The 22,586-nt window shown below is 46.6% G+C and overlaps 1 protein-coding gene across 10 annotated transcripts in view; it reads left to right on the forward strand.

Moving 5' to 3' along the window:
* The window catches only part of NTM (neurotrimin), a 931,803-nt gene that overhangs the window by 878,850 nt on the left and 30,367 nt on the right, over window positions 1–22,586 (forward strand). The window lies entirely within an intron of this gene.

Raw genomic sequence — 22,586 nt, forward strand, 5'->3', positions numbered from 1 at the left:
GAAAAGCGTATTTGCCAATTAATTTTTTGTAACAGATTATTGAGAATTATAAAAGATATTGGCACTGGCAAATCATCAAAGAGCAGCTGAAAGAAAAGAGAAATGCTTGTAGAGAGAGCAGTCTGCTCTCCAGTGCACAACAACTCACTAGCTCACTAGGGTCTGCCTTCCAGTCTCACTGGTGCACTGAGATACTCAGACCACCATGGGCCTTCCAGTCGCCAAATCTAATAGACTTCCTCCTCCTCTTACTCCGAATGTCTGCCTCCTTGTCTACTGTGTCTTTCAGATTTCTGTCCCTTTGCTTGGCCTCTGTTCCATTTAGCTAGTGCAGGGTAAGAAGCCAGCCCCTAGATTAGTGGTATAAACTAACAATGGTATCATACTCACAGATTCCTTGGGTCAGGGATTTGGACAGAGCACGTGACACAGCGTGTGTCTGCTCTGTGACGCATGGGGCCTCACCTGGGAAGGCCTGAAGGCCAGGTGAACGCCTGGGGCATCAGTCAGACATATGCGCACAGCCTCTCTGAGGCGTCTCTCTCATGGCCTATTTGGCTTCCTCACACCAAGGTGGCCGGGTTCCTAAAGAGCAAGTGAAGCTGGGATACAGCCCCACCCGATACAAGAAGGCATCGCAGACCCCACCGCCCAGTGAGAGGTTGTCCAGGCCACAGCATGCATGGGACGCGTTGTCCAGAGATCTCTGGGGACATGGTCTCCTTACCCTCATCAACTCTTCCATAGGCTTCTCCTCCCTCTTTGAAATTTCCTTCTTAACCTCCGTTTGGGCTCTTCCTCTACTCACAGCTTAAGGACAGTAATTTCCAGGGTGGGTTGGGCCTGGATCCTTTCCTCTTTTCACTTTGCACTTTCTCCTTTTACCTCATTCTGGGCCACAGCTGCAACTACCAGCACTCTGTAGCTGCAGTAAGCGACATAACAAGCGGGTCTGTCTAGTGCAAACTCCACTCCTGAGCCCCAAATCCAATAGCTAACCGTATTAAAGAATCCCCATTTCAGTGCCCTATAGCCACTTTAACCTTATTTTATACAAATGGAATTCATCATGTGTGTCCTGTATCATTACAGGCAATGGCACCACTGTCCTGTTGCCCCGGATAGAAAATTGTAAGTTATCTTAGATTCTTTCTTTTTTTTTTTTTCTTGCGGTACGCGGGCCTCCCACCGCTGTGGCCTCTCCCGTTGCGGAGCACAGGCTCCGGACGCGCAGGCTCAGCGGCCATGGCTCACGGACTCATGGCTCACGGGCTCAGTGGCCATGGCTCACGGCCACGGCTCACGAGCCATGCCACTCCGCGGCATGTGGGATCTTCCCAGACCGGGGCACGAACCCGAGTCCCCTGCATCGGCAGGCGGACTCCCAACCACTGCGCCACCAGGGAAGCCCAGATTCCTTCTTTTAACGGCACATATCTTTTCAATCAGTTTCCAAGTCTTTTAGAAAGATTTCCAGTCCTTCTAAATGTCCTTTCACTACCTAAATTTCTCTCCATTCCCATTGCCGTTGCCTGGTTGAGGCACATCTTTTATCAGTCCTTTTGTCGTTCAGGCTTGCCTTTCTCTCCCTCGTCCCCCATGCTGCTGCTAGAGGGCGCTGCCTATCTGGTGGATCGGATTATGTGATTCTCTCGCTCAAACGTTGCAAATGGTCGTCTCTGCTTCTCAGCAAATATCCTAAAAGATTTTTCCTTGTCATATTTAGATATCTGCCCAGACATCCACACAGAATGCTCCTCATTCTTTTCACTATTGCACTTTAAACCCCAGGATCAACACACCTCCTTATAACTATCTCTTAAAATGCCACATTCTTTTCTGCCTCTGAGCCTTTGCACGTGCTGTTCCACTTGCCTGGAATCCGTTTCCTCTTTTGTCTCCCAGGCTCTTTGTTCATGTCTGGCCTTTTAAAATCCCAGTGTCAGTGTTAACCTCTCCCAGGAACCTCTCTCTGATAAGCAGCCCCCTTCACCCACACACAGACACATTCCCACCAAATCAGCAACCTCGAGAACTCCTCAGACGTGTGGATGCAATGCTCAGCACTGTTTACTCTGTGCCCCTCCAAGTTAAAATACCTACGTGTATGATCATGGCTGTATTACCTAACTCTCTGTGGGCTGTACGCCTCCTCACTTGAGAACTCTGCCTCTCTAACCTCTTGTTTATTAATTCTATCCACAAACAATGATGGTATCTCCTACTACGTGCCAGTCCCTGTTTTGGGGACAGGGTGCCATGGTAAACAGGACTCCATTCATAGCCTGGCCTTAGCTCATGGTAGGTTTTCACAAAATCTGTGTTGACTGTTTAAATCCACGAGGAACCACCGCGGGTGCTCACTAGTGTTTTTCAGTGGCCGATGAGAAGTAAGGCACCTTCCTGAATCTCCACTGGGGTCACTAGGGAAATCCTGTGCACATAGGGCCGGGACTGTGATTTCCCAGTTTACATAAAGCAAGTCAGTAAACCTCAAGTATGCTGTGAAAGTTGATTCAAAGGCCGTTGACATCCGTGTCCCAAAGGAAAAACAGTAACGTAGCATCGCAGAAGTCCAGGCCTCTCCAACAGACACGTGCTGTCCGCGTCACTGCACCCACCTATTTTGCTTTTCAGGCTGCGCAAGCCAGCCTCCCCTACAGGACAGCTTCCGGCCTGTGATGGTTTCACAGGCTTCCTTTGGTGGATTCTCTTGGGAACTGTCTCCGCTTGCTTCTGGTCATGTAGACCACACCTAGATTTCAAAGCAACAGATACATGGTCTTCACCATTCTATAGAATCAGCTACCATCGCCCTCTGGGCTACGGAGACTCTGGGGGAAAATCATGCTTGAGGCAGACGTCATTTGTTTCACTTTTAGCAGCTTTTATCGTTTTGGGGAGGCTCGATCGCCTCGTAGACATTTTTATAATGGGCATAAATCTTCATTTAATTTTATTTGACCTGTGCTGCTTTAAAAGCACCACATCGCCCGCCACTCAGTATCACCTGCTCAGTGACTGAATTCTGCTGGCAGCTATAAAGGACCGACCTTGTGTGTGACCATTTAGAGCCACAGAATGGCCACATTTGCTTGGTTAAATGTTCCGTTAGGCCGCTCAGTCCACACACCAATTACTGGAGCATCAACACAGGCCTGAAGGGTGCAGGAACTTTCTTACAGGGAAGTAATATTGCTACTTTTCTCAGTATATTATCATTTCTAAGTAAATATCTGACAGTGTCTAGGTAAATAAATTCCGTGCATACAAAAGCACAATGTACTCCCCCTAAAGAAAGTAATAAAATACATATTATATGTTTTTCACAATTGTAACTATTCTAACTATTCTATTCTATGTTTTTCAAAATTCTACTTATGCAAGTAACTCCGAACCATTTGTTCAGTTTCAACTAGGGCTGTTTATTGTGTCCTAATAGGTGACTGAGGTCCTTCCCTACCCAGTGGGCACTGACTGCGGGGGGAGAAGCTTCTTTCATTCACAGAATGCCAGTCTGTTCTTAGTAGACATCTAGAAACATGGAGGCCTGATGCCCAGAGGTAGCCTGTGAGGCCTGATTCCAAAGCGCAAAACACGAGGCCTACAGCACAGCTAGGCAGCACCTGCTCACCCACATAGAGGTCAAGCCTGGGCACATTTTTCATTTACGTTTGGAATAAGGGTTAATCACATAATCTAGGACGCATTCAGGAACGTAGCCCTGTGAATTCTCACAGTTACAGATAATATCAAAAATTAACCTCACAAGTGGTGAAAAGAACAGGAGAGCTGAGAATTCTTTCAAGTTTTAAAAAACACGGTGATATTAATAACACAGATGAAGTTTATTTTTATTAACTCCTAATTATAAAATTCCATCTCATGTGATTCATAATACCGTGATGTTCCACTGCCAAAAGTAACTACGTATTGATATTTTAGAAATGCCGCAGGACCTTTATGTAACTAGTTGCTGTTTTGCCTCAAAAAAATAAATAATGCTTCTTGTTTTTACTTTTACTTATCTGGAATAAGTAGCTATTGATATCGGCTGAAGTCAGAATAAAGATTTATTTACCTGAATGCAAATATTGACCAATAGGGAGCCTGGCTCAGTGTTTAATATTGAAGGACAATAAATTCCGATATTGACTTGGCTGAGACATCGATATTTGCATTGTTGTAAACATTTAAAAACTCTCCGTGAAATATTCTTCAGAAATTCTCTTGTCATCAGAAGAGCTGAGCTAGAGTTGTTTGGGGGAATTGCTTGTGTCTGGAAGCTAGTGGGTAACTTGAAATAGCAATAAATTGTTCTGGTTTCTAAGTTTACACAAAGACACACCTTCTACGGTGAGATTATTAGGAGCTTTCAGATGACAACCCCAAACCGCACCCCCAACTAGAAGGTTTTTGTCTACAACTGCTCCGTGAGCAGAAAGAGTCTCTGTGAGCAGCTTATGTCTTTAAAAACATCTCATGTTCTCTGAAGAATATCTGATCCTAATACAGTGAAACATCATTCATTCCAACGAGACTAATTCATAGCTGGGGGTATTTAGACTCAGCTGGCATGAAATTTTTCTTTGTGTTTACAGTGGAAGGAAGATGATTTAAAACAAATTGGTAGGGCAGGTAAAATGATAAATTGAATACTTATTCAACTGAGACAAATCTGCACAAACTCTTATAGGTACCTATGAACACCTGTGTGCTCTTGCAACTTAACTACAAGGTGTGTGTATGTGTGTGTTAATAGAGTATATGTAACTTTTAACTAAGTGAATACACATGTGGTCACATACCTTTGACAACGTGCCTTCACATTATCTTATGGAATTGGAAGAAATAAGACACAGGCGATTTCTCATATACAGTATACAAATTAAGCTTCTAGTTAATCCATGACTCCTAATTATTTGCAAGTTGTTAAAGCCGTAAGCTACCTTGACCAGCCCAGTAATACTAGGTGACTGACATAAGGTAATGAGCTGCCTGTTGGAGAAGCAGGGACTGAAGGTCTTAGCCCAGGGTTTGATGTCCAATGTCTTTGTATTAAATAAAGGCAACTCTGACAGCACCCTGATGGGAGATCAAAGAGCTTGGGAAGACAAGCAAAGCAGGATGCCTATTAATGTGTGAGAGTGAATTTGGATGGAAAATTTGGAATTTAAAAATATTTGCATCATGGGTACATTCCTAGAAGATGCAAAATAGAAAAAAGAAAAGAAATATCCTATATGCCTTACAATGCTTAACCCTCTACTCTAGGCTACTCTCCCAGTTATAGCGTGGTCTTCTCAGTCTAGGAAATGACAGTGCTTTTAGCTAAGAAGGCGGAAGGCAGGGCCAAGACTTAAATGGGCCTTTCCTATTGCATGAGGGGCTTCTGGGCACAAGTGGACATTTTCCTGCCAGTAGTGGTGTCTGCAGATGAAACACTCAGCTCTTTCCCAGGTCCCGTGGCCAAAACAGACCCTGTTCTGTCATCGCCCTAGAGCCTCCATTCCCATCTCGTCCCCAACCTGTTCTGCCTCTTCCCTCTCTCGTCTTCTCACTCTCCCCTCCTCCTGCCCTTTGGGGAAGCTGCCCCCTGCAGGTAGGATGCACTAGGTTCTCAGCCAGGTAGACCCGTCCCCTGACCTCCAAAGGACTGACCCAACCTCCCTCCCCTTCAGTCCCCTGGGTTCTGTAAAGGAGGATTGTCGTGAATGTTAAATAAAATAAAATACATGAACTATTTGGCGAGTGGAGTGGAAGACCCTCACAAATGAGAACTCCCCTTGTTCCTCTTGGCCTTCTGTTCACCTGGGAGGGAGCAGACAGCTGCACCCGTGCACGTGTTTGCTGGGGCTGCTGCCTTAACCGGTGGACATTTATGTTCTCAGAGCTCTGGAGGCTGGAAGTCCAAGACCACGGTGTGGGCAGGGTTGGCTTCTCTGGAGGCCTCTCTCCTTGGCTTGGAGGTGTCTGTCCTCACAGGGTCATTTCTCTGGGAATGTCCTCATCTTACAGGGACACCAGTCATTGCTGGATTTGGGTCCACTCTCATAGCGTTGTGTTCCCTTAATTAACTCCTTAAAGGTCCCGTCTCCAAAAACAGTCATATTCTGAGGTACCACGGTTAAGGCTTCAACACGAGAATTTGAACGTGGGGAGGACACAATTCAGCCATAACACCAGTCCCTCCCTGCCCTCTGCCTCCCCAGCTCCAGGGCCGTCACCCACCCCTCGTTCCTGCTGCAGTGCCCGTGGGGGGAGGGGCAGGGCCTGGAGGGGCTGCCGGGCTTTCCTCCAGGCCCCCAGGAACCCGACCCAAATGCCCAGACCCGCAGGTGCCATGGTCGTCAGGCTCAGAGTCACGGGGCCTAAGTACTCGGGAGTCTGAGCTCACGGCTTTGCCACATGGACGCGATGATGAAGGCGCAGCTTAAAGGCAGACGTGCGCTGGCTCCCTGGGGACAGCCGCGAAGAGGAGAGTCTGGTCTGGAGCTGCTCTCACGGGCCAGCGAGGAGCGAGGGTCCCAGGCAGAGGGAAGGCTGCTCCCGCCTTGCTGTTCTCTCCAGCCTGCCCACCTCTCGGCCCCCTGCCCTTCACCCCCTCCCAGCTGGACCCTGCATCTCTCAAGAGCCATCGCGGCGGTGTCCTGTCGGCCCCCGCTGCCCCTTGCAGGACTGGACCTTGACCCCTGTCTTCTTCGTGGCTTCACCAGGGCATGAACTGGGAGCCGTCCTAGCTTTTCACGGCCTACACCCTCCCCCTCCCCCCTGTGATCACAGGAACATCATCGGAAGCCACTGCTCTGAACCCTCCTCTTATCTCTCTCCTCACCCTTCTGAGCCTTTTTTTTAATATAAATTTATTTATTTATGTATTTACTGGCTACATTGGGTCTTCGTTGCCGCGCACGGGCTTCCTCTAGCTGCGGCGAGCAGGGGCTACTCTTTATTGGAGTGCACGGGCTTCTTATTGTGGTGGCTTCTCTTGTTGTGGAGCACGGGTTCTAGGCACGTGGGCTTCAGTAGTTGTGGCTCACGGGCTATAGAGCGCAGTCTCAGTAGTTGTGGCTCACGGGCTGTAGAGCGCAGTCTCAGTAGTTGTGGCTCACGGGCTGTAGAGCGCAGTCTCAGTAGTTGTGCCTCACAGGCTTAGTTGCTCCGCGGCCTGTGGGATCTTCCCGGACCAGGGCTTGAACCCGTGTCCCTTGCATTGGCAGGCGGATTTTTAACCACTGTGCCACCAGGGAACTCTTTTTTTAATCACCATGTGCCTCTTGAAGAAACTGGAATGGAGTCTCTCGGTCCGGATGACTCTGTCCTTCTCTGGCTGGCCCCTCCCTGCCACCGTCTCTCTCCCCACCCAGCTCCGGGCCGGAGCCACACTTACCTCTGGCAGGTGCAGTCAGGTGTGGCCGCCGCGTCACCTGGGCTTGCCTTGCTGTGTCGTACAGCACCTGCCACCCCACTCACCCCTTGAGCGGCACCGCCACTGGCTTCCCCTGGGATCAAATTCGCAAAACAAGTTTCACTCTTGGGTCGGGTCCAGTGGCTGCAGAGGAGATGATTTATTCTTCACAGCACACTCCTTTCTCTGGAAGAAATGGATCTTTCTGTCTCCGCGCCCGGCTCTGTTTGCTGCCAGTTCTTGAGCTGTCGGCCCCCGTCCTGGCCTTGACAGATGAGTCGTGTCCCACCAGGGTCTTTGCAATTCCAGGCACTTGCTTCCCTCTTGTAGATGGTCCTCTTGTGAATGCCACCCTCCACCTTACCCCGCTGCATCCTGAGACCAGAGGAGCTGAGCTCAGGACCGGCCCCCAGGTAGGCAGCGCTGGGGGATACCTGCAAACTCAGCATCATCCCCTGCGAGGAAAACCCATCTCCCTAAGTGCTGTCCCAGAGCCTTGGCCACTGGCTGACAGTCAACCATTAGTCAGTACCTTCAGTGTGAGTGTCTGCGTTCTGTGAAATAACAACTCATATCTACACAGCTTTCTACACGGCATTCTACAGCTCACAGAATGTTGCCATGTATTTAAAATATTTAAGTGAATCTATAAAATGTAGGGTAGATATTCATCCTCCCTCGTTTCAAAGGGAACGTAAGATAAGCAGCTTCCTCCAGATAGAGCAGTGACAGTTCAACTAAATCAGCCAGGTGACTGGCTTCAGGGCACCCCTGTCTGTTGCCGCCGCCGCTCTGGAATCCATCGCAGGAGAAACGGTTTAAATGCCTAGCAGTTCTTTGCAAATAGGATTGTGTTTCTGGTGCTTTCTTGGAAGACGGTCTCGTTTGAAGGATTGGAAGAAGATAAGGAAGGAGACGTAGGAGTAGCATAGAAGTACCACCAAGGACAAAGTTAGGGGGAGAGAACACAGAGACACCCCCCCCCCATGCTGGCCACCATGACCCTCACGATGAGCAGTTAGGGGAGAGAACACAGAGATCCCCCCATGCTGGCCACCATGACCCTCACGATGAGCAGTTAGGGGAGAGAACACAGAGACACCCCCCAATGCTGGCCACCATGACCCTCACGATGAGCAGTTAGGGGAGAGAACACAGAGATCCCCCCATGCTGGCCACCATGACCCTCATGATGAGCAGTTAGGGGGAGAGAACACAGAGATCCCCCCATGCTGGCCACCATGACCCTCACGATGAGCAGTTAGGGGGAGAGAACACAGAGATCCCCCCATGCTGGCCACCATGACCCTCACGATGAGCAGTTAGGGGGAGAGAACACAGAGATCCCTCCATGCTGGCCACCATGACCCTCACGATGAACAGTTAGGGGAGAGAACACAGAGATCCCCCCATGCTGGCCACCATGACCCTCACGATGAGCAGTTAGGGGAGAGAACACAGAGATCCCCCCATGCTGGCCACCATGACCCTCACGATGAACAGTTAGGGGAGAGAACACAGAGATCCCCCCATGCTGGCCACCATGACCCTCACGATGAACAGTTAGGGGAGAGAACACAGAGGTCCCCCCATGCTGGCCACCATGACCCTCACGATGAGCAGTTAGGGGAGAGAACACAGAGATCCCCCCATGCTGGCCACCATGACCCTCACGATGAGCAGTTAGGGGAGAGAACACAGAGATCCCCCCATGCTGGCCACCATGACCCTCACGATGAGCAGTTAGGAGAGAGAACACAGAGATCCCCCCATGCTGGCCACCATGACCCTCACGATGAGCAGTTAGGGGGAGAGAACACAGAGACACCCCCCCAATGCTGGCCACCATGACCCTCACGATGAGCAGTTAGGGGAGAGAACACAGAGATCCCCCCCATGCGGGCCACCATGACCCTCATGATGAGCAGTTAGGGGGAGAGAACACAGAGATCCCCCCATGCTGGCCACCGTGACCCTCACGATGAGCAGTTAGGGGGAGAGAACACAGAGATCCCCCCATGCTGGCCACCATGACCCTCACGATGAGCAGTTAGGGGGAGAGAACACAGAGATCCCTCCATGCTGGCCACCATGACCCTCATGATGAGCAGTTAGGGGAGAGAACACAGAGATCCCTCCATGCTGGCCACCATGACCCTCACGATGAGCAGTTAGGGGAGAGAACACAGAGATCCCCCCATGCTGGCCACCATGACCCTCACGATGAGCAGTTAGGGGGAGAGAACACAGAGATCCCTCCATGCTGGCCACCATGACCCTCATGATGAGCAGTTAGGGGAGAGAACACAGAGACACCCCCATGCTGGCCACCATGACCCTCACGATGAGCAGTTAGGGGGAGGGAACACAGAGACACCCCCCATGCTGGCCACCATGACCCTCACTATGAGCAGTTTGGGCCGCTTGCTCTTGTCTCTCTGCTGTGTCGTGGCTGGAACTTTTCAAACTTCCTCACCACGTCTGAAGAAACTCGATACTGAGGGCTCTCAGCTGGGCACTATTGCTGGGAGATATTTGAATACATGAGTGCACGTTTGGTTCTCAGGATGACTGGAGGGGTCTAATGGCCTCCAGCAGCGGGGGGCCTGGGCCACTGTAAGTACATCAGCACTGCCCAGGGCAGTCCCGGGGGAGTTGAACTTACCTGACCACCATGCCTACAGTGTCACCACTGGGGGACCCATCACATCTAGGAGGCTCTGGTGTTGGTCCCTGGACTCCCCGAGAACCTCGAGGGCTGCACTGCTCTGCTCTTCCCGTGTGTCTGCCTGGTTATCCTTCCTTTAAGCTGTTTTTCCTTTTCAGCGCGGTGTCCCCCTTACTCTTGAAATGACTCAACCATAGGAAAGCTCTCCCTGATAACATGAACAAAGACTTCCTCCTTTAAATTCCTCCTTAGTGTGTATTTATTCTTCAGAATATTCTTTGGACCCATAGAGACCCCTCAGGCAGTTGGCAACAGAGACTATACTGTCTAAGGCTCATGTACCATTCCCCCTCATCAGATCTGTCTCCCCAGTTTTTAAGCCCTGGAGGCAAGGCCAGTCTCATCTCAGTTCTGTTTGGTACAGAGCTGAGTGCTGTTCTCATGCGCAAATAATGCTGCAATAGCGGCGGTCCTCCTCAAAATCATGATTTTTGATCAGTGGAATACGCTAGGCTTTCCAAGTGCTTATTTTTCATAACGTCTAGAATGAATAATGGAAGGAACGTGGCGCTCGCGACTCAGATGTTCTGTTTGGGGACAATTCCTCCTGATGACCGAGGGGAGCCTTCTTTGGTGCAGCGCTGGGCGGCGTGTCAGGCCGGCGTGCATGTGACCAAGCAGGGGGCCCTTGAGCCATGTATGTGTCATGCTGGGAGTGCGTATGAGGTTGAAGTTCTCTGAGTTCCTGGGGAAAAAAAAAACACATCTGGTTTAAGAGAAAATAAAACACTAAAAAGACTTGAAAACGGATCTGAGAGACTGAACAACCCCTAGAGAATATCATTATAGGAAATCAAGTGCAAACGAATCAGGGCCTTGTGGTTCCATGAATGTTCCCCAACATAGAACATCTGAAAAGTAGATTTAAAGGGAAATCAATGGCAAACTAAGTATTCTGCTAAATAAAGAAAGTAAATGTGCTAACATGTATGCATGTGTGGGCATGCACGCAAGTGTCTCAATAACTTAAAACTGTGTGAGCTTACGATTTGTGGTCTATGTATGCCCAAGAGGGTGTATGTGAATAAAAAGGAAAATGCAGTGTTCTGGGGATGTGTTTGGTGTCTATTTGGAAAAATATTGAAGAATAATTTGGGCTCTTCATCCAGTAAACATTTATGTGGTTGACGGGGACAATGTATATTATCTCTGGAGACCAGAATGTTTAAAGGTAAAACTTGAGTTACTTTGTATGCTTTGTGAAATATAATCTCCTCTCTTAAAAATCCATCAGCACTGTGTGTGCACATAGCCTAAAATCAGTGTTTCTCCGGGAGTTGAAGCAGACAGTTTACCAACCAGCATAGAGGGGAGACAGCTAGGGTGGGGCACAAGAACAGGATGGAGAACTCAGTGCACCCTCAGTGGAATCCAGAACTGAGAGCTCCGCGGGCCAAGAAGGTTATGAGCTTCCCAAGAATCCGCAAGCTCTTTGAAGGAATGTTGAGTTTCTCAGTGCGCAGAAGATCCACATTTACTTAAAGGACAAGTGGATTTTAAGAAGCTGTAAACCTTGGGGACGTCCAAGATTCTGACATATGATGAAATTTGTTTGGCAACTGTGTTGTACCATACACTTTGTTAGCTCCTAAAGTTAGCTACATTTTTTAGTGTACGTTTCTATGAGTTTTAACATATGCATAGATTGATGTACCCACCACCACTGGAACTGGACAGAATCCACACCAAGACATGCATTGTTTTGCCCTTTTGTAATCAAGTTATTACCCTTCTCATAACCTCTGTTGTTCAGATTACATGAATTCTGTTCATCTATTTTCAAGTTCACTGACTCTTGACTTTATTTCCATTCCACTATTGAGCTTATCCAGTGAATATCTAAATTCAGTTCTAAATATTTTTATTTGTTTATTGTTTATGGCTTCTAGTTCTCTGTTGAAAATTTCTATTTTCATATTCATTTCAAAAGTGCTCACTTTTACCCCGTGGGACACAGTTATACTAGCTGCTTTCACGTCTTTGATAATTGTAACATAAAGATCTGCCCGGGGTCAGTTTCTGTTAATTCTCTTTTCCCTAGTGAATTGTTTAGCCTTTCCTTGTTCTTAGTGTGATTAGTAATGGATTATATCCTGCACATTTTGAATATTATGTAGTAGACTCTAGATCCTGTTAAAATCCTTCGGGAATATACCCGGAGGTAGCTGTGTTAGCAGACAATTAGTCCAGTTAGGTTCACACCACAGCCTCGACCCTGCTGCTGCTGTGGTTCCAAAGTCAGTTCTGGTTTCAAAGCCTGAGCAACGTCATTAAGATGGTCCTTCATTGGCCAGCTAGAATGCCGGGTGGTGGCCCACACAGTAGTTTCGTTCTCAAAGCCCTTGGTGTGCTGGTTTAGGTGAGTTCCCTACACGGTCAGTGGTGAGCCTGAGATGGTTTACGAGCTTTACGTGGTCCTTTCGTGAGCTCCCTTCTCTCTCTGATTCCCTCCCACACTGGCTCCCAGGGGAGGCCCTCAGCCTAGAAAGCAAAAGCATTAGCTCCCCGTGGATGTTTCACTTCTTTGACTGAGTGAAACTCCAGGGCAAAGCAGTTAAAGGGAAGAAAGACAAAAATATAACTGAAATTCCTTCACAGTTTTCCGAATACAGTTCCTCGGTTCCTCTGGTCACAAAGAAGGTTTTTGTTTGCCTGTTTGTGTGTTCCCCTCGCCCCAAGTTTTAGGTGCCCTCTGCTGCTACTACCATTGCTGCTGGACTGCAGCTTCAGGACCGAGGTTTACCTCAGGGCAGAGCCAAGAGGGAAAAAGGAACAAAACAAACAACAAGAACAAAAAGTAACGTCCCTCATCATCTCCATCTTGCAAGTTTTCCCTTTCCCCATCCTCACACCAAAAAGAGAGGGTTCATCATGATGCTTTTTCAGTTAGCATCCTCTACGCAGTTTTAGAATTCTGACTGCTCTGCGTCTAGGCCAAGAAAGGTAGGAGGAAGAAAAGTACCCGGAAACTTACCACTGTATTGTACTTTATACACGTTTTGGTTCTCCCCCCAATCCACCTTCTGTTGATTACTTTTCAGAGTCCTCAGATTTTTTAAAATGTGTCTTGTCTAGTTGTAATGAGTGGGAGAGATCAGTTAGTGTGTTTATTCCATATTAACTGGAACGATGAGTTTTGTAGAGTATTAATGATACTAACGATAACTGATTAAAACAGTCTGTTTTTTTTTAATCATCACCATGCATGTGTAATTTTAAACAGTATCTATGAACAGACATCCCCACTGCCCTGTCTTTGATAAACAATTGATGTAGGAAAAATGGAAGCTGGGAGCAATAGAAAATGGGGCTACAGAGTCCAGGTATGTGTGCCATACCTCTTAAATGATAGGGGTGCATTCCTTCATTTGGGTGTTTGAATATGTATTTGGATGTAGAGTGCATTGCTTTCATAGATGCTGTCCATACAAGTATCAACAGAGAACACTTGTGAATTATAAATTCACTGAGAGCGGGGAACACGTCAGCTAATACTTCTATTCATCTATTCATTTAGTAACTATATATTGTAAATAACTATATGCTACAGATACAGAAATGTTAGCTGCCCTTAATGAGCTTTTAGTCTGAAGGGAGAAACAGGTAAATAAGCAGACCATTTCAATATGATGTAATAAGTGTTAGCACAGAAAAAGCACTGAGTGTTCGGGGTGTACAGTGAAGGGGCTGGGGGCAAGATGTTATCCCAAGGGCACCAGAACATTTTAAGGAAGGATTCCCATGAGAGATGAAATCTGAGCTGTGACCTGAAAGGAAAGGAAGAGGAAGCCTCAGAGAGAAGGCGCTTCAGGTGATAAAAATAAGTAAAACCAAGGACAGAGCATAAGATGACATTCCTCTGGAATTTCTTCAGTGAGATTTGACCCAAGTATGGAAATATATTAAGGGGAAATGGTAAAGAAATAAAGACAGGTTAGGTCATGATGATACGGGAACGTATGCCGAGTTTGGTTGACTTGATCAGATGCCCGTACCTACCTAATAGTATTATTGCAATATAAAATAAAGCAGATAATATCTGTAAACGAGTTTTGTCTGGACTTGAGAAAATCCAGGACCTGTTTCACTGGTCTCAAAGTAAAAGGTGATATAGTCAGAAATAGAGAGAAGAGGACAGATTCAAGATGTATTTCAGAGTTAGAATCAATAAGATGTAATGATGGATTCAGTATTACAGTCAGGGAGCTGTGTTGAGAATGACTTCCAGAATTTTTTAACTGAGCAATTTGGTCAGTAGAGGTGCTATTTGTTTGTTTGTTTGTTATTGGAGTATAGCTGATTTACAATGTTGTGTTAGTTTCAGGTGTACAACAAAGTGAATCACTTATACATATACATATATCCATTCCTTCTTAGATTCTTTTCCCATATAGGTCATTAGAGAGTATTGAGTACAGTTCCCTGTGCTATACAGTAGGTCCTTATTAGTTATCAATTTTATATGTACTAGTGTGTATATGTCAATCCCAATTTCCCAGTTTATCCCTCCCTCCCATCTCCCCCCGGTAACCATAAGCTTGTTTTCTACATCTGTGATAAAGGTATGCTATTTGTTAAAGAGAAAAACTGAAAGAAAATAAAGTTTGAAGAAGTTAATCAAGAATTCCATGTTGAACATGTCAATTTTGGGTTATCTGAGACTTCCATGTGACTGTTTTAGGTTGACCAATGCGTATGTGAGTCCAGAGCTCATGAAAGAGAAATAGGGTGGAGATGTAAACTTGTGAGTTATTGCCATATAAACGGATGTACCAAACCATGAAATATATGACATGACCTGGGAGATTATTGTGCAGTGAGAAAAGAATGCCTAGGACCAAGCTCAGAAGAATACTAACACATAGAGTTTGGATAAAATAGGAGAAACCAGTAAAGGAGATTTTGAAGGAGATTCCAGAGAGGTAGATGGACAATTAGTAATATGGGACATTAAAGCCAAGAGAAGACAGTTTAAAGTCTCTTGAGAAAACTCTAAAATGCATACAAAGGATTTGGCAACTTGGCCATCATTCGGTGACCTGGGTGTGAGAAGGTTCAATGGCAAGATGGGCTAGGGAGAGATGGAGGTGTTAATGTGAGGTGAAGAATTCTCCATAGCGCATTTGGACAATAGTTTCAAGAAGTGTGGTTGTGAAAAGGGCCTGAGAACTGTGGGGTCTTTGCAGAGTAGAGGTGTCAAGGCAGATGATGAACAGGTGAAAAAATCTAGGTAGGTCACAGCTGTGAACTAAGACTGGGAGAGCAAACTGATGTTTATGTCTAGAGTAAAGTCAATTGGTGTGACTACCCGGAATGATATGTTTTAAAATAATAATAAAAATAAATCTGAACAGAGAACAGATTGGTGGTTGCCAGAGGCTAAGGATGGGAGGTAGGCAGAATGGGTGAAGGGAGTCGAAAGGTACAAACTTCCAGTTATAAAATAATTAAGTCCTGGGGATGTAATGTACAGCGTGGTGAGTACAGTTAACAGTACTGCATTGCATATTTGAAAGTTGCCAAGAGAGAAGATTTAAAATTTCTCATCACAAGAAGAAAAAATTCTCATTATATACGGTGATGGATGTTAACTAGACCTATTGTGGTCATCATTTTGTGATACAAACAAATATTGTTATACACCTAAAGCTAATATAACGTTATATGTCAATTATACCTCAAATAAAAAGTCTTTGAGGAATAAACAAGCAAACAAACAGTGAGAGAAGAACATCCACGGGGAGAGCAGAAGCAGATGAAGATGTAGGAGAAAGTAGAGGTAACTGATGGAGTGAAGTCCTTCAAAGATAAGAAGGGAAAAAACACAGAGATCAGAAGGAGGAATTGGCATTTTGATGGAAGGAAAGACAGACAGCTGTCCTGTTAGCTAGTGTAGCACAGGAATGGAGGAGAAGCTGAGGTCGTTGCCCATGAGTGATTGCAATGCTGGGTCACAAAACCTAAGTGTTCTAAAACTTATGGGACAATGAGATGACAAGCACAGACGTAGAGGTCTGTAGACTGGATCGTGAGAAAATGAGTGATGCCTGTCTGATGTCTGATGCCTTCTGGGTCCCCCACCACACTCATCAGCAGATGATCAGTGGATAATAACGTAGATGGTGAAACAGCCATGTGTCTAAAGAGACTGAAGAAGGAGAAAATCAACCTTAAGAGTATGGTTCTGAGAGAAGCACTGCAGAATTCCAGTGGTGAGCGCTCAGCTGAGGTGGGTGATCAGGAATGTCTGGTGGAACCAGGCTGCTGGTTTGTGTGATGCTTCCAGAGCAGACCCAGAGAAGCCAGATCTTTGCATCCATCTAGAGTGGGGATTCCTCAGCCTAGTGGAACATATACGGATAGAGGTAAAGTCATTATAGGTATTTTCCAGTGAGAGATTACAGTGACGGGTCCTTAAAATCTACATTTCATCAGAAGGAACGTCAAAGGTCGATGGGTTTGAAGCCTCCGTGAAGTAAAATCATAGTTTCCATAAAGTCTCTAAGCAAATGTTTTGGCAAAGATGGGAAGTCCTGGACAGAGTGAGATGCTCAAATTCATGGCTTTGGAGGCAATACAGTTTCTGACAAGTTGCAAGTGTCAGTGTGGAGGAGGCCACTGAAGTGAGCAGAGGAAAACTCGGAGATCAGGAGATCAAGAATGTGAGAATCAGGTTTGGAGAGATATCTTTCCAGATGTGAAAAGTCGCCGAGAATGATGGTTGGAGTTGGGATGGAGATGAAGAGTCTAGGTCAGGAGCAAAGGTGCTCTGTGAATGAACAGGAGCCCCCAAAGTTAGGAGAGAGCAGAGACGTGGTGAGGAAGGGGAGGGTGTGATTATTTGGATGCTAGAAGAGGCACAGGGCTTAAAAAGGTGCGGTCTAGAAGTTTCATGGCCGAGCAAAGATACCGAGAAAAGAATGAAATAAATTCGTAGCCTCCAGTGGACAGGACAAATCTGCAGTGGAATCCATTCTCCCAGACTCAGAATGACAGTGACGGAGAGGTGTGTCTCCAAGAAGAACGGGAGGACATCAGGGATCATTCAGGGCAGGTTCCAGAGTGCAGGACAGAAGGTTTTGCAAGAGTGTAGTGTTGAGGCAGAGGAGAGGATTTAGGAAACAGGGTGATACGACTGGAAAGGTCAGACGTGTCCACCGGGGGTCGGCCAACTGCAGCCAGCAGGCCAAGTCCAGCCCGCCACCTGTTTTTTGCATGCCCAGCAAGAATGTTTTTTACCTTTTTAAAAAGTTGAATGTCCATCCGAAGAAGAATCGTTGGTAGCACAGTAAGATGAAGTGGCACTGAAATGGCATTGTCTGTAACAAAGCGTTACCGGGATCCAGTCACTCTGGCCCGTTTATGTATTCTCCGGGCTGCTTTTGCACGACAGCAGCAGAGTTCAGTAGTTGCTGCAGAGGCTGTATGGCCTGCGAGGCCTAAAATATTTGCCACGTGGTCTTTAGCAGAACAAGTGTGCTGAACCTACTCCGGAGGATTGGTTATAAGCGCCTCCTGGAGAAGAGAGGTTCCTCAGGCCCATGCTGGGGTGTCTTCAAAGCATCATAGGACACTCGGGTTGTGCTTGAGCCAGCTGTCCCCGCAGGCTTCATGCAAGACTGGTTACGGCCAACTGCTCCCGTGGGGCTGACAATGGCTTTGAGCTTTGATGAGAGCACAGCAGTCATGGGAGCGAGCTTCTGATTTACCTAAACAACTGTGTAACTGCCTTCAACAGACACTTGCATTCTGCCTGCGTTCTCCGTTTGACATATCATTTTATCATCTGTCTGTGCTCTGGCTCTCTCTCCATCTCTCTCTCTGTCTCTCACTCTCCTCTCTGTCTCTCTGCCTCGGTCTCTCTCTGCCCCCCTTCTTCACCAGTTGCTATCTCCACTGGTTGATTCATGAGCTCCCCTCCACTCCTCCCCTGCCCCATGGAAGGTGCCAGCATTCAGGTCTTAGATGTGGCAGTTAGTCTCCTGAAGTAGAGAATTAGGACAGAAGTAAAGAATAATTTGTGGTCCCTCAGTTACCGTTGTTAGATTTTTCACTTCAAGTACAAAGCACGTTTTTGCTGGTGATCAGACAAAAGTGTTCCTCTATCCTATCTCTTGGAATTGTGGAAAAGGAAGAGAGTGACCAGGTTGGAAGGAGACCAGAGGGGTGGGAGATAATGCAATTTAAGCAGAGGTGGAAAGAAACCAGCACCGTCAGGGCAGGCAAAGCCTAGGAATCCTGAGAAGGAAGGAGGGTGGGGAAGTCACGTGAGCACAAGTGAGAAGGGGGACACTTGTTCATCTCTGTGCATTTTAGGTGTCAACCCTCTTGCGGCAAGGAGGGAGGTTTTGATGCTCCAGCATGGTTTTGCCCTATTAGGTCAAGTTCAACTTCAAGCCCTTGCTTGCTTCCATGTCCTGTTGCCAGCTTCCATTCCTCACCCAGAGCTCTTATCACAGTGCCTGTTAGTGTTTCTGCTGCAGAGGCTGCCCGTGCCTCTGCGGAGGCCCGTTTTGTGTGGGCAGCGGCACTTTTTCCCTGCCTGCCCATCCCAGGAAGGTAAAGAGCCTCATCGTGTTCCCTGCAATCATTCCACTACTAATTGCATATAGACAGAGCTGAATCACCGAGCTGATTCCACTTGGAAAAAATGCAGCCGAGCTGATGATGACATAAGAAAGCTCTCTGAGACACTTCTGATTAGACACTTCTGGAACACGCTGCATCCTCACTCATTTGGAGGAATCAGGGGCATTAGCTACAAGAGCTTTCAATGAAGGGTATTTGTGGAGATGGCTAAACCAAGCTCTTTTCTTATTCACTCCAAGTCTAGCTTGAGGAAGGCTTTTTAGTCCCCTTTAGGAAACGTGGAATAAAATTATCTATCCTTAGGAGATTAGAGAGGTCTCTTTATGTGCCCAGCCCTTTATCGGGAAAAAAAAAAAAAAAAAAAAAAAAAAACCTTAAAAGATATCTGCTGTTTTCTTAAAAGTTACCAAAGAAGGTTTGAATAGTTCATTATGAGAGTCAGACCAGCCACCAAAATTATAATCCATTAGTTCATTCATTCAGTCTTTGACCATATGATCATGTGGTACCTTCTGTGTGTTCAAGGCTGCTATAGATATCGGAGATAGAGATAAATAAGGGCCCCCTCTCTCTTATAACTTTGAGTGGGGTAAACATATGCAATTACATAACAATGCAGTGTGATTAGGGCAACACTTGAAGCAACAAAATAAACTGGGTAGAGAGGAGGTAAGGAATTTTGATTTTCAAGAAAGGGTTCCCAGAGGAGTAGTATCCTAGATGGTTTTGAAGGCACAGAAGGAGAGGTTGCGAGGCACAGATAAACGGCTCAGCATCGTAGGAACTTCCCTGGTGTGTCTAGTGGGTGAGGCGGGAAAGGAGTTGGCAACAGAAGAATCTAGAGATGGAGACAAGAGTCATCTGAAGGACGAGGGGTTAAGCCGTGAGGAGATGGATTTTTATTCTTTGCAATCGTTCGGGCGTCAACAATAAATATAATAAGCTGGAGGCAGGGGGATCAGTAGAGAGGGGATTGTAATAACCCAGAGTAGATAACAGCAACTGAATTAACATAGTTAACAGTGATGAGGGAAAGAAGAAAATAGATCCGAAAACGGTAAAGGGGGCACAAACCACTGGATGTGTTGACTGATGGTGAGGTGTGAGTGAAAAAGGAGGAATCAAATGTGTGACTCTTTTTTACCTTAGGAGAACGGGGAGGTGGCCCTGCCACCAGCAGGGATTAGCGGACACAGGGGTGAGAGCAGTTTTCAGGGGCAAGGGGATGCTTTAGCCCGGGGTGTCTGGGAGACACACGTGAGGCATTCCCCTGAGTTCCGGGCACAGAGGTAAGCAGATCGTCCTGGGATGATGACATGAACATGGAAATCGGGAGCAGAGCTGGTCATTTCAGATGCAGGAACTGGATTCAGAGTGTAGACTGACCAAGGGGAGGAGATTGAGGTAGCAGAGGAAGGGAGCCCACCTTTAATATCTTCCATTATGTAAGGGTTGAGTGTCTCAGATTCCTCCTAGAGTCTGTTCCTTCTGACATTAATGGATCATCTCTCGTGTGTCAACCAGTCTTCTGTGTGCTCAAATTCTCTCATCTAATTCTCAGACCCAACCTAGGGAGGGAAGAATAAGAACGTACCACATTTCATTGACAAGGGAACTGGGAATCAGTAATTTACTCAAGGCTACGTAATTCCTAGAGAAAGAGCCATAATCAGGGCTCAGCAGCACCACGTTTGTTCTGACAAATCACGATTATCTTGTTTTCATACTTTGTGTTCCATCTGGACGTAGGTATGTGTGCCTGCTTTTGTGCGAAATGAAGAGAGATAGAAGGAAACGTTAGCAGTGGAACTAATGAAAGCATAAATCTCCTTTCCTGTGCACTCTCTCTTCACATCTCCGTGATGGGATTGAAGGTCCACCTGTGTGTAGAGGACAACTCGGAACAGAGGTGGGAGGCATTCCCAGACAGGTGGGCAGCACCGTGCACGTGTCTCAGCCGGTGTGACTCAGTAGCAAGTAGCTTTGGTGGGGGAGAGATTTTGAGAACTATTTGCAAAGATTTTATTATGTTAAATATGTTCAAAGGCTGTCATCGAAGCTGGCTTATTCAAAGGTTTTCCCACGCCTCCCTTTCTCACTGGACCCAGATGACCCTACATCATCAGGCTTCATGCTACTCTAAGGGCATGTCTGTGTGGTGTCGAGTCATCCTCTTACATACATGGGCTGCCTGGGTCTCCCTGCCCCCAGGCCAACCAGGAGTGCAGGCTGGCGCTTCCATCCCCAGAATCCATGACACCTTGCAGCTTCCTCTCAGGATCTGACTTGAATTTACTCATTAAATTATCTTAATTATAGATTTAACCCCACTCCAGGTTTTCTTCTCTCTTCCTTCTCCCAAGTGGTCATTTTGTCATTGAGTGTTTGCTTGGTACAGTCGCGAATACGTGGAATTCTTCAGGAAAGCCTTCCTTCTGCTCTGCACCTGAGGATGCTGCAAAGGGAAGGCCTTGCTCCCTGCTCCCTCTGTGTCCAGCTCAGGACCAGGTGGCTAAGATGACCCCCTGCAGGTGGATGTCTGACCACTTGTGTGCATGATAGAGCCAGGAACCTTAACCCAGTAGGGGTCTCTTAAGAAAAATAATTCCCTTAAATTAATCTGGACAAGGAATTTCAAAGCAACATTACATCCCGCAGCACTCAGTCCTGGCTTATATCTCTAGGGTTTTAGAAAAAGAGAAAGCAAACAGCCAATGTACGAGGTAATACGACACTGCGGAGTTCTATATTTATCCCCTATCAATGTCTTTCAGATCAAATTGGCTGAGTTTACAAATCAAAAGCTGATTTCTTTATTTACTTTTTATTTTTTTTAGCAGCCATCAGCTGTACCACTGCAAATACTCAGGTTCCAGACACCAAGCTGCAAGCTCCCAACATCCAGCTGTGCGCTTTTTGACTTTGAAATCATTACCCGTAAGACAGAGTCTGCATGCAAAACTGAGCTGGGGGGTCCTCATGAAAAGGCAGCCAGCAGAAGAGCACACGCTCCTAGGGCCCAGCCAGCTGCTGGAGCCATATCTGCAAAGACAACTTGTTGTTAAGGAGAGGGATGTACCTCAGAGGTACACAGGACCTGGCTCGGTGGCGTGCAGAGGGCTCTTTCTTCATATAATTGTGTTTCGGGCTGCAGCTCCTCCTTAATACAAAGCTAAAGATTATTCCCAGGAAATGTCCCACTTAAAAATTAAGGGAATTCAATTCTCTTTTTCTTTCTGTTTATCATAAAATACTACATTTCATGTACGCATATTCATACCTATTCAAAAATACACATATATTTTGTTGCAACTGACAAATGAGTTCTTAATATATGAGGATCTGTGCTGTTTTGCAGTTACCTTTATCCCTAGATAGAGATAGATAGATAGATAGATATGTAAATAGAGAGGCAGAGAGATGGAGAGAAGATAGATGGATAGATAGATAGGGATAGATAGATTGATAGGTAGAAAGATAGTCAGGAAATTTACAGTTGGCATCAGTTTGTGTAATTTTTAATTGGATCTCTAATTACTGCTTTATGATAAAATCACATTAATAGATTAATTTGAAGGTTTGGGGTGGGGGGCTGAGGGAAATGATAAGTTTCCCAGGTCTAAGAAAAGTCCAGCTGCAGCAGAGACAGCTGCAAGCCTGCCAGGCAGGTGATGCATGGGGACGCTGCCACACACACACTTCACGACTGCAGCTCTTCTCACCAGCAACCAATGCTGAAGTGTTCAAGGGAGATTCCTCTCCTGGAATGGAAGCCAGCGACTTAGGACAATTCAGCCCATCCCACGCCCCAGCGTTGGCCCCTTCTGTTTGATGTGTAATATTCTCATTGGCCATTTGAAC

This window comes from Globicephala melas, chromosome 8, assembly GCF_963455315.2.
Source record: "Globicephala melas chromosome 8, mGloMel1.2, whole genome shotgun sequence".
NCBI lineage: Eukaryota > Metazoa > Chordata > Mammalia > Artiodactyla > Delphinidae > Globicephala > Globicephala melas.